This window comes from Callospermophilus lateralis, chromosome 14 (genome assembly GCF_048772815.1).
Source record: "Callospermophilus lateralis isolate mCalLat2 chromosome 14, mCalLat2.hap1, whole genome shotgun sequence".
NCBI classification, from domain to species: Eukaryota; Metazoa; Chordata; class Mammalia; order Rodentia; family Sciuridae; genus Callospermophilus; species Callospermophilus lateralis.
Window position 1 is genome coordinate 64,039,118 of NC_135318.1, and position 10,688 is coordinate 64,049,805.

Below are 10,688 nucleotides of genomic sequence, written 5' to 3' on the forward strand. Positions count from 1 at the left end.
ATCTAGTATTTTTTCCCAAAATTTCCAAACCCCTGCTATTAACTGTTAACTCTGGATGAAAACATAGCCTTTATTGAATTGACAACTTCTAATTTATTTGGACTTGGTTCTGCTTTTCACTCCTGGTCCTTAGCAATCTCCCTTTCCTTCTTAGGAGTTCACTGTTCTTTGAGTTCACTGTTGAAAGTAAAAAAAAAAAAAAAAAAAAAAAAAAAAAAAAAGGTCCTTTATCAGTTCAACCACCCTACATTAACTTCTCTAGTGAAAAATAAAAGGATGTTTTCTTAATTTCATTTTCCCCTTTGTGAAATTTAGGCATCCTCCTATATCTAAAGTCACAGAGACAGATATACAGTTCTTTGCCATGTATCCCTTCTTGCCTATGGCAAGAATATACTTATTTTAGACAGCTTGCCCAGTTTAATGACTTCTCACATTTTTATTGATGATGACCCATCTGTAAATAGTGATTCATTCTCATTTGGCCTATTGTCCATTTTTTTGGAAATTACTTTAAAGACACTCTCATGTGATTTTTCTACTTAGAATACTGCCACCAAAAAGTATTAGTAATAATTCAAATAGCAAGTTTTTTTTTTTTAGTCTCCTGAGATTCACAGGACAATGAGCTCTTCATATGCTCTTAAATCTCATTTGTAACATATGCACATCCTGAATAATATTCTCATAGGTCACACTATGAAAATATTTCAAGTATTCGCGTATAAGGTAAACTATTTTTTTTTTTATTTTTACTTTGAGCCAAAATTAGCCTTGTTTTTATATAGACATGAGACAAAATTTTATAGTGTCTGAGAGTTGGAAACTAGCAAAACATGGTGGCAACTGTCCCCATCCTTTGAATCTGCGTAGGCTAACAACTTCTCACAGTGGAGTTTGCAGGAGTGAAACTCTGATTTCCATCACTGGTCACCAAAGGCCGTGAAGGTTCTGCCTTCTTCACTGAAGCATTCACCCTTGGAGTACAGAGCTGCCACGTTGGGAGCTTGGCTATCTCGAGTTGACCGTCTTGGAGAGGAAACACACAGCTGCCATGCCATGATTGACGGTTTATATGACTGTCCTTTTGCCATCTCCATCCAGGCACCAGACTTCTCCATAAATAAGCTGTGTTGGAAGAAGTTTTCCTTGCCCAGTTCTTGTAAAACCCAACCCTTTGAGGTACTCTGAGCTATTCTAATCACCCCGAATGGCATTTGGGGGAGGAGCCAATCCTACTGTGATTTTACTGAATCTTAATCCAAAGAATCCATGAGCATATTAAAATGCTTCTTGTCTTACTAAATTAAGTTTTAGAGTGGAATTTTATAATGTAGTAATGAGAATAGTAGAATAGATCATATCTTTTTCCCCATATCATTTTATAGAAGATGAAATTAATACTCAATTTCTACTTCTCCAAATCCTAGACTATTTTCTATAGAATATTTGGTTGCTAAGCCATTTTATGCTAATTCTCCTTTTCCTTCTGCATGGATGATATCTGACGAGTGACAAGTACAATGGTAGGCCGTCACCTTTTTTGTTCTGGACCCTCCACCTCTATTAATGCAGATGAGGGCAGATTTTCTTTTTAGGCAGCCATATTGTTGATTAATTAGACGAGGAGTCAACTCAAAGTCCCTAGGCCTTTTATAACTCTTGTCAACTTCACTTTTTACCCTATTCAATGTCTTATTAGTTCCAATTCACTATTTTAGCCTTTTGAACTATTTTTGAATTCTGACACTTTTATAAAATGGATTTGACAATTTAAAATCTTAGTGTTACCTACACATAAAAAATGTAGTTTTTCATTGCTTTATTTTGGTAACGCTCTGCTCCTCACAGTTATTTATGAATTCTCTATCTTACATAAGAAAAATATTTGAATACAAATATAAGCATCAATTAGACCATCAGTTAAGCAGATAATGGAAATTTGTAACTAAAACTTTCTATTCCATTATTTCATTTCTTTTTCTCAACAATGTGATTAGGAAGAAATTATTAAAGACAGAGAAACTGAGGCTGAAGAAGATTTAGTGAATGCCAAGGGGCAGGGACTTAAAAATAAATGGGTCTTCTCATATCTTTTTTTTTTTTATCATAACCCCAGAAGATAGCAGTGATGACTATGGACAGCATCTCAGTCAATAAGTCTGAACAAAGTAATTGACTTGTGCACTTCTGTAAGTTGGCTGTACATTTTCTCTTGAAAACTGCTAAGGACAGTTGAGAACAAAAGTTATTTTCAGTCATGACAACAAAGCTAAACACATTTTATATAAATAACTCAGAAGAACTTGCTCTAGGAAAAATATATTTGACAAGGAAAATAACTCATCCTAAAAGAATAATATACTACTTAAGTATGAAAGAATGACTTTGAAAGGAGGTAAGGATAGAAGGAATGCAAAAGATGCTTAAAACCTGATGGTGATAAGCTGAAGTGTGTGGGAGGCAAAAAAGCTACTGAGACCATGGATACTTATATACTCCTGAGTAAAAGACATAGCACTATTAAGTGTTAAATGTCATTACCCTTATTCTCCAAGCTTGCTTCTTGATGCTTGAAGCATCCTTGACACTAATTTCATGTCTACTCACACAATCAGCTAGACAGAAACACTGCTATAAACCTTAATCTATCTCTCTCTCTCTCTCTCTCTCTCTCTCGCTCGCTCGCTCTTCTTCACTTTTTAAACTAGTCACCAACTAATTTTGATTCTATTTACTAAAATGCTTACATTCATTGCCTTCTTTCCAACTTCACTGACTCTGGATTAAAGCAGGCTAATGTATCTTTCCCTTCCTCACTAATAATAATTCCAGTTTTTTTTTTTTTTTTTGCTTCCAATGTCCCCCACTTTGAACCAGGTTAAAAGGCACCATGATAGTTTTCAGAAACAAAACCCCGTCACTTATTCTAACATTCATTAGAATAGTGTGGAATGTGCTGGTAGAAAAGTGAACAAGGTCCAGTCCTTACCCTCAGAAAGCTAAAATCCTTTTGTTTATTTAGAGGAGTGCATCATTAAAATGTAAAAGTTAATAAATGTAAGAACAAGTATAGGATGACATGGAAATACAGGAGTGGAACAGGATCTCTCCTTGACAGAGTTGCCCACTGTAAATTCAAAGTGATGTCCTCACCCCAACTTTAACCTACAGGGTATAGTCCGGATTCCTTAATAGCATTTATATTTACTTTCATGGATAAGTTGTAGCTTGTCAAAAGTGCACTTGAGATCTAGTTTAAGTCAATAAAAACAGTGCTTTATTATATTCTTCTACCAGCAGTGATTTAAACTACAGACATCAATTCCACTAAAAGCAACATCCAGCTATTTCATTTAATTTTTTAACTTCTCAATTTTGATTGCTAGAGGTAAAGTCTTAGGTCAGTCTCACAATTTCCAAAGGTGACAGCTTGAAGTTCACACTTTGCTTGACTCATTCTCCCAAGGTGAATGATCTGAGTGTAGTTCAATTTATTGCAAGTGGCATTTATAGATGAGACCTTTAATGTCCCCCAAGACAGGGAAGTGCCTCTATTTTTAAAGGTTCTATGGCATTCCTTTTCATTCTAAATTTACCTTTAGATCTTCATTAATCCATTTCCACATCAGGATTGTCTTCCTGTTCCTATTTTGACAACTTTGTCATAAAATAAAGTAAATTTCTTCTCTGGTTCAAAGGGGGAAAAATATCAAAGAAAAGACCCTTGGGAAAAAAGATTGTTTCTAGCTCATTTCCAACACAACTGAAGTTCATGGCTGCTAGCAGCAGAGAAAAATGGACATAGAGTATGGAGAAAAACAGCTTTCTTGTCTCTATTTGCTAGCCTTGTGACCAACACATATTCTACTTGTCCTAAGCTTAAAATGGGAGCCATAATGCAGCACCACTTTGACAGCTACGGAGCTTTGTTGAAATTCAAAATTCCCTTAGACCATTATAGCATCCCACTCTGACCAAAAAAATAAAATAAAATAAAAAATAAAAATAAAAATCCATATAAAAAGCCATATTTTGCATTTAACAAAATATGTAAATGTTACTCATTGTTTCTACATGTGACCAGTCTTTCTAGACTTTCCCCCCAAATTCACTTTCAAACAAAAATTATGTTCTGTTTTATTTCTTTTGATTTTAGTTTATCACTTGTTATGCACTCATATGCAGAGAAGAGGGATACAATGGTGCAGGTGAAAAGTCCTTGCCAATTTATCAACCTACCAAACTCAAACTGAAGAAATCTATCTACTATGGACAGAGTCCTCAAAGTGCACCTTAATTAGAACATGGCACAGCAAAAATAAGCATTTTTTAGCTTGTGTAGATTTTCTTTATATATATGGCAAAATATTCTAGGCTTAGATTAAAGCGAAGAAGACAATACCCTATCTCCTATGATGGTTGCAAAAACCAAAAATACTTTCTGTTAACTACTTAACATTGTATTTTGCCTAAGTTAGACACTCAGTAAAGGAATTTTCCTTGCTTTTTTGTCTTATTTACTTATTTATTGCCTTTTTGGCTTGAAAAAAATGGTATTTATCATTTTATCTACAAAACTTGTTCCATGCCAATATAGACTACTTCAGATATTACTAGTGTCTAAAGGTCGTTCAAGAATATACTCATGGGCTGCCCTTGTGGCTTGGTGGGAGAACACTTACCTAGCACACCTGAGGTACTGGGTTCAATCCCTAGCATCACATAAAAAACTTAAATAAACAAAATAAAGGTATTGTGTGCCTCTACAACTAAAAATATATATTTTTAAAAAGACTATATTCACAAGCTAGAGCCACACAGTAGCTTTCACAATTATAAAAACAAACTTGCTTAAATATCTGTTACATTTTTTTTCTTTTTTGTTGTGATCATTTTTGCCTCAGGACAGCCCTGGGTTTATGTCCATTGTAGATTTAGATCTATCATAGATTTTAGACATACACATAACTTTAACATTTTGCTAAAATATAGATAGACATTCTATCACAAGCTTAATAATTTAGTATGCTAAAGAGTTCTATTAATGGAATGGTACAGATAGCATAATCTTGGCTCACAAAATAGATCTACAGATGTTTATTGAAGAAAAACAGAGAAGAACAAATTAAGTAATGAATATTGAATTTTTCATATGTGCTTAGCTAAATGGGAACATCATAAGACCGTTACCACAGGTTGTCAACCTGTACCTCTCCAAATTGCCCAAAGTGATGAACTTCTTCAGATTATACCATTACTAGACGAGGGAAAATTTCACATGGAAATACATAGCAATTTACTCACATATTATGTCCAATGTGCCTCAAGGTTGCTATAATCTCTGAGAACCCTGAGCCACACCCAGGCATATACAGGCAACAGAATCCCCTTAGTTCTCCATTGTAAGGGTCCATGAAACTCAATTTATCTTTCTGTCCATCTTCCTGTTTTTCTTAAAGTATGTAAAGTATGTATTTGAAATCTAGCCATTAGCCTGATAGACCTATCTCTTAGTCTAGCTTTTTTTCAATTTCTTCCCACTTAAAATTATGTATATACATATATTTCAGTTGTTCATGGATCTTTATTTTATTCATTGATTTATATGCAGTGCTAAGAATTGAACCCAATGCCTCAAACATGCTACGCAAGTGCTCTACCACTGAGACACAACTCCAACCCCAATTTCTTCCTACTTTATCAATTCCTGGTTTATGTTCAGATGTTTTTTTGAATCTTCACCATCCCACCAACCTTTATTTTTTTTCTGATGGCCTATTTCCTTATCTCAGACCATCCTTTTGGCTCACCACTGAACAAATCTAGATTTATTACTTTTCTTTGTATCTGTGTCACTATCATTTTGTCCTGACTGATTTCCCTGGGTCTCATTCTGCTGACTCTGAATCTGTTCCCATCAGCCTGGTGAGCTTCAGAGTCACAGCTGCTCTATTTGTGACAGTTGCAGGTCATTTTCACTTTGAGATATTTTATAAAAAGTAAGTCTAACTCAGAATCATGAAGAAATCCAAGAATATTGGCAAATAGTACATGTGGAAATATATCTGCTAAATTGTATTTAGTTATGCTTATTTTAAGTATGATGTTCATGTAATTGTCTGTTTAATGGTTATGTTCAACATTTTTTTTTTTTTTTGGTCATCTCTATGACTAAAATACCTGACAAGAACAACACAGAAGAGCAAAGAGTTATTTTGATTCTCAGTTTCAGATAGTTCAGTCAGTGGTTGGCTGGTTGACTGTCTCCATTACTCTGGGCTTGAGGTGACATAGAACATCATGTCATTAAGCATGTTAGAGGAAAGCTGTTCAGCTCATGACAGTCAGGAAATGGAGTGGGGGACGGCTGGCCCTTCCAGGGCACACCCTCTGTGACCTACTCCCTCCAACTAGGTCCCACTTCCAATAGCCCATCCCAACTATCAGTGGATTAATCTACTTGATGAAGTCAGACCTTTCATGATCCATCATTGCCTAAAAGCTCACCTCTGAACCTTAATGCACTGGGAGTCATATTTTTAACATATGAGCTTTTGAGGTCATTCCAGATCCAAATCATAACAGTTATCAATTATGCATGGATTACAGTTGAATTAAATGTTGTTGTCATTTCTTAGTATTAAAATATGTGTGCTTGTGCTTAGGTCCCCTAAATACCCTGCTAGTAGTAAACATTCAAACATTTATTGACTATCCACAATGTGCAAAGTATTTTTCTTGGTACTATATTCTCTGTAGCAATATGGTGGCCTAAAGTTGGAAATACAGTCCCAATGGCATTTTCCGCCCCCTGGGAAGACATACATGGTAGTGACTGCCAAATAGTGTTGCGTTTGGTACAATTTTATAAAATTGGGAGACATTCCTCTTTCATCAAAATATACATCAAAGTAAAACTTTGGAGTCTTACAATAAGAGCTTCAGTAAATATCTGAATTGATCATAATTTTTTAAAATGAGAATCAAAAATGGTTTTGTTTAGATTGTTTCAAAAGGATTTAATATTTTTCCTCAAACTTACTGACTTTCTCATCCCTTATGCACAAAAGTAGTCTAGGCCATATTGAGAGTAAAAATTCTTATTTTCTATGTGTCCAAAAAGAAATGAGCCCACTGAGGTAGAAAAATAACAGCCCCACGGTGAAGTGTTAAGCAGACTTTCTTCCACCTTGTTAAGAGCAGTGGAAGGTCACTGTGGCCATGGCATCATTAGAGAGAAAGCTCACCTTCTTGGCTGTGTATTATCTTTTGATTCCCCCTGCAGATCTTTTTTTCTTTTCAACTTTATTTTATCCATATGACATCTTCTGTTGAGTGGGAAAGAGAATGAAAAAAGATGAGATTGTAGCTCCTTGGATTTATCTACCTGCAGCTCAGTGATGTGATACCATAGTGCCTAGCCCAATATACAACTGGCTTATACTCCCCAAAACCAGAACAGGCATTAAAAATATATCTCCCCACTGCAACAAAATCATGCTGGTAAAATATGAATTAAACTATCATTAAAAGAAAATGGTCACTGGAAGTTCAGTCAAATATAAATTTTCAAATATTTGCTCTATTATATTCTTTACAAAAGTATTTTTTAAAACTTCAAAATTGTTTACTTTTTTGAACACATAACATTTCTTAAAATATGATTTTTTGGTAGAGTTTTTGCAATTTGAGTACTACTTAAAAAGGGCTGCAAAAAAAAGTTTGAATGTTGACTACTAGTGTAGTTTAGAAAATAAATTAAAATTCACTAAAACACCTAAAAGGTAGTATAATAGTTTACTGAAATGATCATTTATAAAATGACTTTAATAAATGACATTGTTGACTATCTTAGGTTCTATCAAATGACTACTAACCAAGGCATTTCCAGCTAAAAACGCTAGCTCTAACAAAGAAGTGTGGGTAATAATACACAAAGATTGAAGAATTTAAGAACTTCATTTTTTGAATTTTATAAAAATGTGAACTTTATAAAAGTGTGATAACAAGCAATAATTGACAGGTTGCATATTTCAAAATGTATTGAGCTAATCAATGGGATAGCAAACTGGATATTTCAAAAGTCAGAATAAAGATAAATGAAGTTTGTAGGTGTAAAAATGATGGCTTAGAAAAAATACACCCATGAGATTATTATGGTTTTATTGCAACAGTCTTCTACCTTGTTTTCTTCTACTACTTTCAACCAACACCCTATTCTTAACCAATTATCCAAAGTGATTCCTTTAAAACTGAAGTTCATATCATCCTTGTGTTCAAAATTATCCAAGGGATTTCCATCTTTCTTAGTGTAAAAGATGGGATACTTCCAATGGCCATTGGATCCCTGATATTTTCTAACCTCTTGTCATATTCTCCTCAACCCTTATTTCCCCTCTAATTGAACTGATCTTTTGGCATTTCAAATTTATCAAGACAATTTCAAGTTTTTCACTTTTGTATTCTTTCTTGAAACATACTTCTCCCAGATATATAAGTAACTTGCTCTACTACCTAACTGATACCTGTGTTTAAAAATGTCATCTCTCCGAGGGGTTTTCTGACTGTGTGCTTAAAATTTCCCTTCTTTGAAAGTCAGTAATCCTTTTTATTTCTCCTTTATTTTTCTTCCAATCCAAGAGGATACAAGGCAGAGCAATAGAGAAGACCAGCACAGTCTCCAACTCCCACTTTTTGATCTTTCTTAATAACTAATGAAGGGATTTTTTGCCATTTTTCAGACATATCAAGATTGTCTACCCCTCAGGGCTTCTGTGTTTACAATTCTTCATTCAGAGCTCCTTGTTCTTCAGCGGTCAGGGTTTTTGCTCAAACGTCCTTGCTAAAACATGCCTTCCTATCTTAATAAAACTTCCCTATCTATAACCACCCTGTCATCATCTTGCCATTTTGCTTTTAAATACAGTCTTCACCAGTCTTAATATGAGTTTGAAGTTATATTATTATTTTTTACCTATTTACTGTCTTACTCTTCTGTAAGAAAGCAAGCTCAGCAGAAGTAGAAAACTTGGTTTATTTATGGTTTCATTCCCATTATCAGATAGCGCCTGACATAAAATAGGTGTTCAGAATATATTTCATGTTTTCCTGAATGAACAATTGGAGAAGCAAGGAGATGAATAAACAATAAGAATATTAGAGTATAATTTCTCTGATATGAAAAAGATATATTTTTAACTGTTAGCTAATTCTAGTAGCTTAACTAATAAGGCATTTATTTTCTTTTGTAACATTCATTCATTCACCTGCAGACAACACAAAACTGATGTAGCTGCTTAGGAAAAAAAAAAAGCAAGGCTCTTTCTAGCCTCCTACTTTGTCAGCTGCTCTGGGATAAAGTCTGAGTTTTAATAACAATAAAGAAGAGGAGATTAGATATAGAAGAGACAACCAGCGGTGTATGAAAGCCTAGATTTACTTTATTTTAAAATAATCCCAAATTTCAGCAAATGAGCAATTGGGTACTGGTACAGATTAATTAAATATGGACATAGGAAAGAGTATTTTAAAGTCTTAGGCTCAAGGCATCTGGTTTCTGATCTAATTTATAGCAATCCTGAGGAAGTCACATATGGTTTGGTGGACTCAAAAGTTTCATCTGCCAATGTTAATGATATATGTTTTATGGCATGATGGGATTAAAAACTTGTAGGAATCACCTGATTTACTAAGGCACTTGGAAAAGTATAAGGTGAATTTTGAAAATAGCACATTTTATTTTCTCTTCTCATTCGGGACAAACACATTTTTTTTTTTCAGGCATTAGACTGTCAAGCAGCAAATGACAGAATTAATGTACAGGTGAAAGTTACTTAAAAGTATTCTTCGAAAGTCACTTATAAGACATTATTTTGAATTCATATAACTACATCTTTAGAGTCAAAAATACTCTGACTTTATATTAAACTTCATTCATTCAATGTATCAGGCATTTCAATTTAATTAACACATATGAAATAGACTATTATCTCAAAAGCCTTAGTAGATACTGTAATGATCCTCGGTTTTATGTATGCCAAAGCAAAATTCTTAATTATGTAACAGCTATTTACTGTGCACTGATATTGTCAGTGGCAGCATTATTGTTTTGTCTAATTCAGATAAGAATGTTGCTGGGCGCTGGCACATACCTGTACTCCCAGTGGCTTTGGAGGTGGAGTTAGGAGGTTGGTGAGTTCAAAGGCAGCCTCAGCAACAGTGAGGCACTAAGCAACTCAGTGATACCCTGTCTCTAAATCAAATACAAAATAGGGCTGGAGATGTGGCTCAGTAGTCGACTGCCCCTGAGTTCAATCTCCGGTACCGCCCCTGCCCCAAAAGATAAGAATGTTGCTTTTTTGCAGATTTCACTAATTGAAAATTGATTGATGCTGTATCAGAAATCTGTGTCAAAGAAAGACTGTTGCAGAGAGTTGGAAAGTAACAAATTAAAGCAGGTCCACAAGCTCTGAATTCATGTCCAAACAAAACTTTGCCCCAAGAGCAAAATATTCCCCAAGTTATTATTTTTCCTGTAATAATCTAATTGACCCCTGACTTCACTTCTGCTTGTGTTTTAGTGAAAATTCTTCTATAAACCATTCTAAATTTATTATTTTCTTTGTCATACTACAGCTCTTTGACCACACCAGTTGCACCAGCATCTTTACATCAATTCTTAGTTA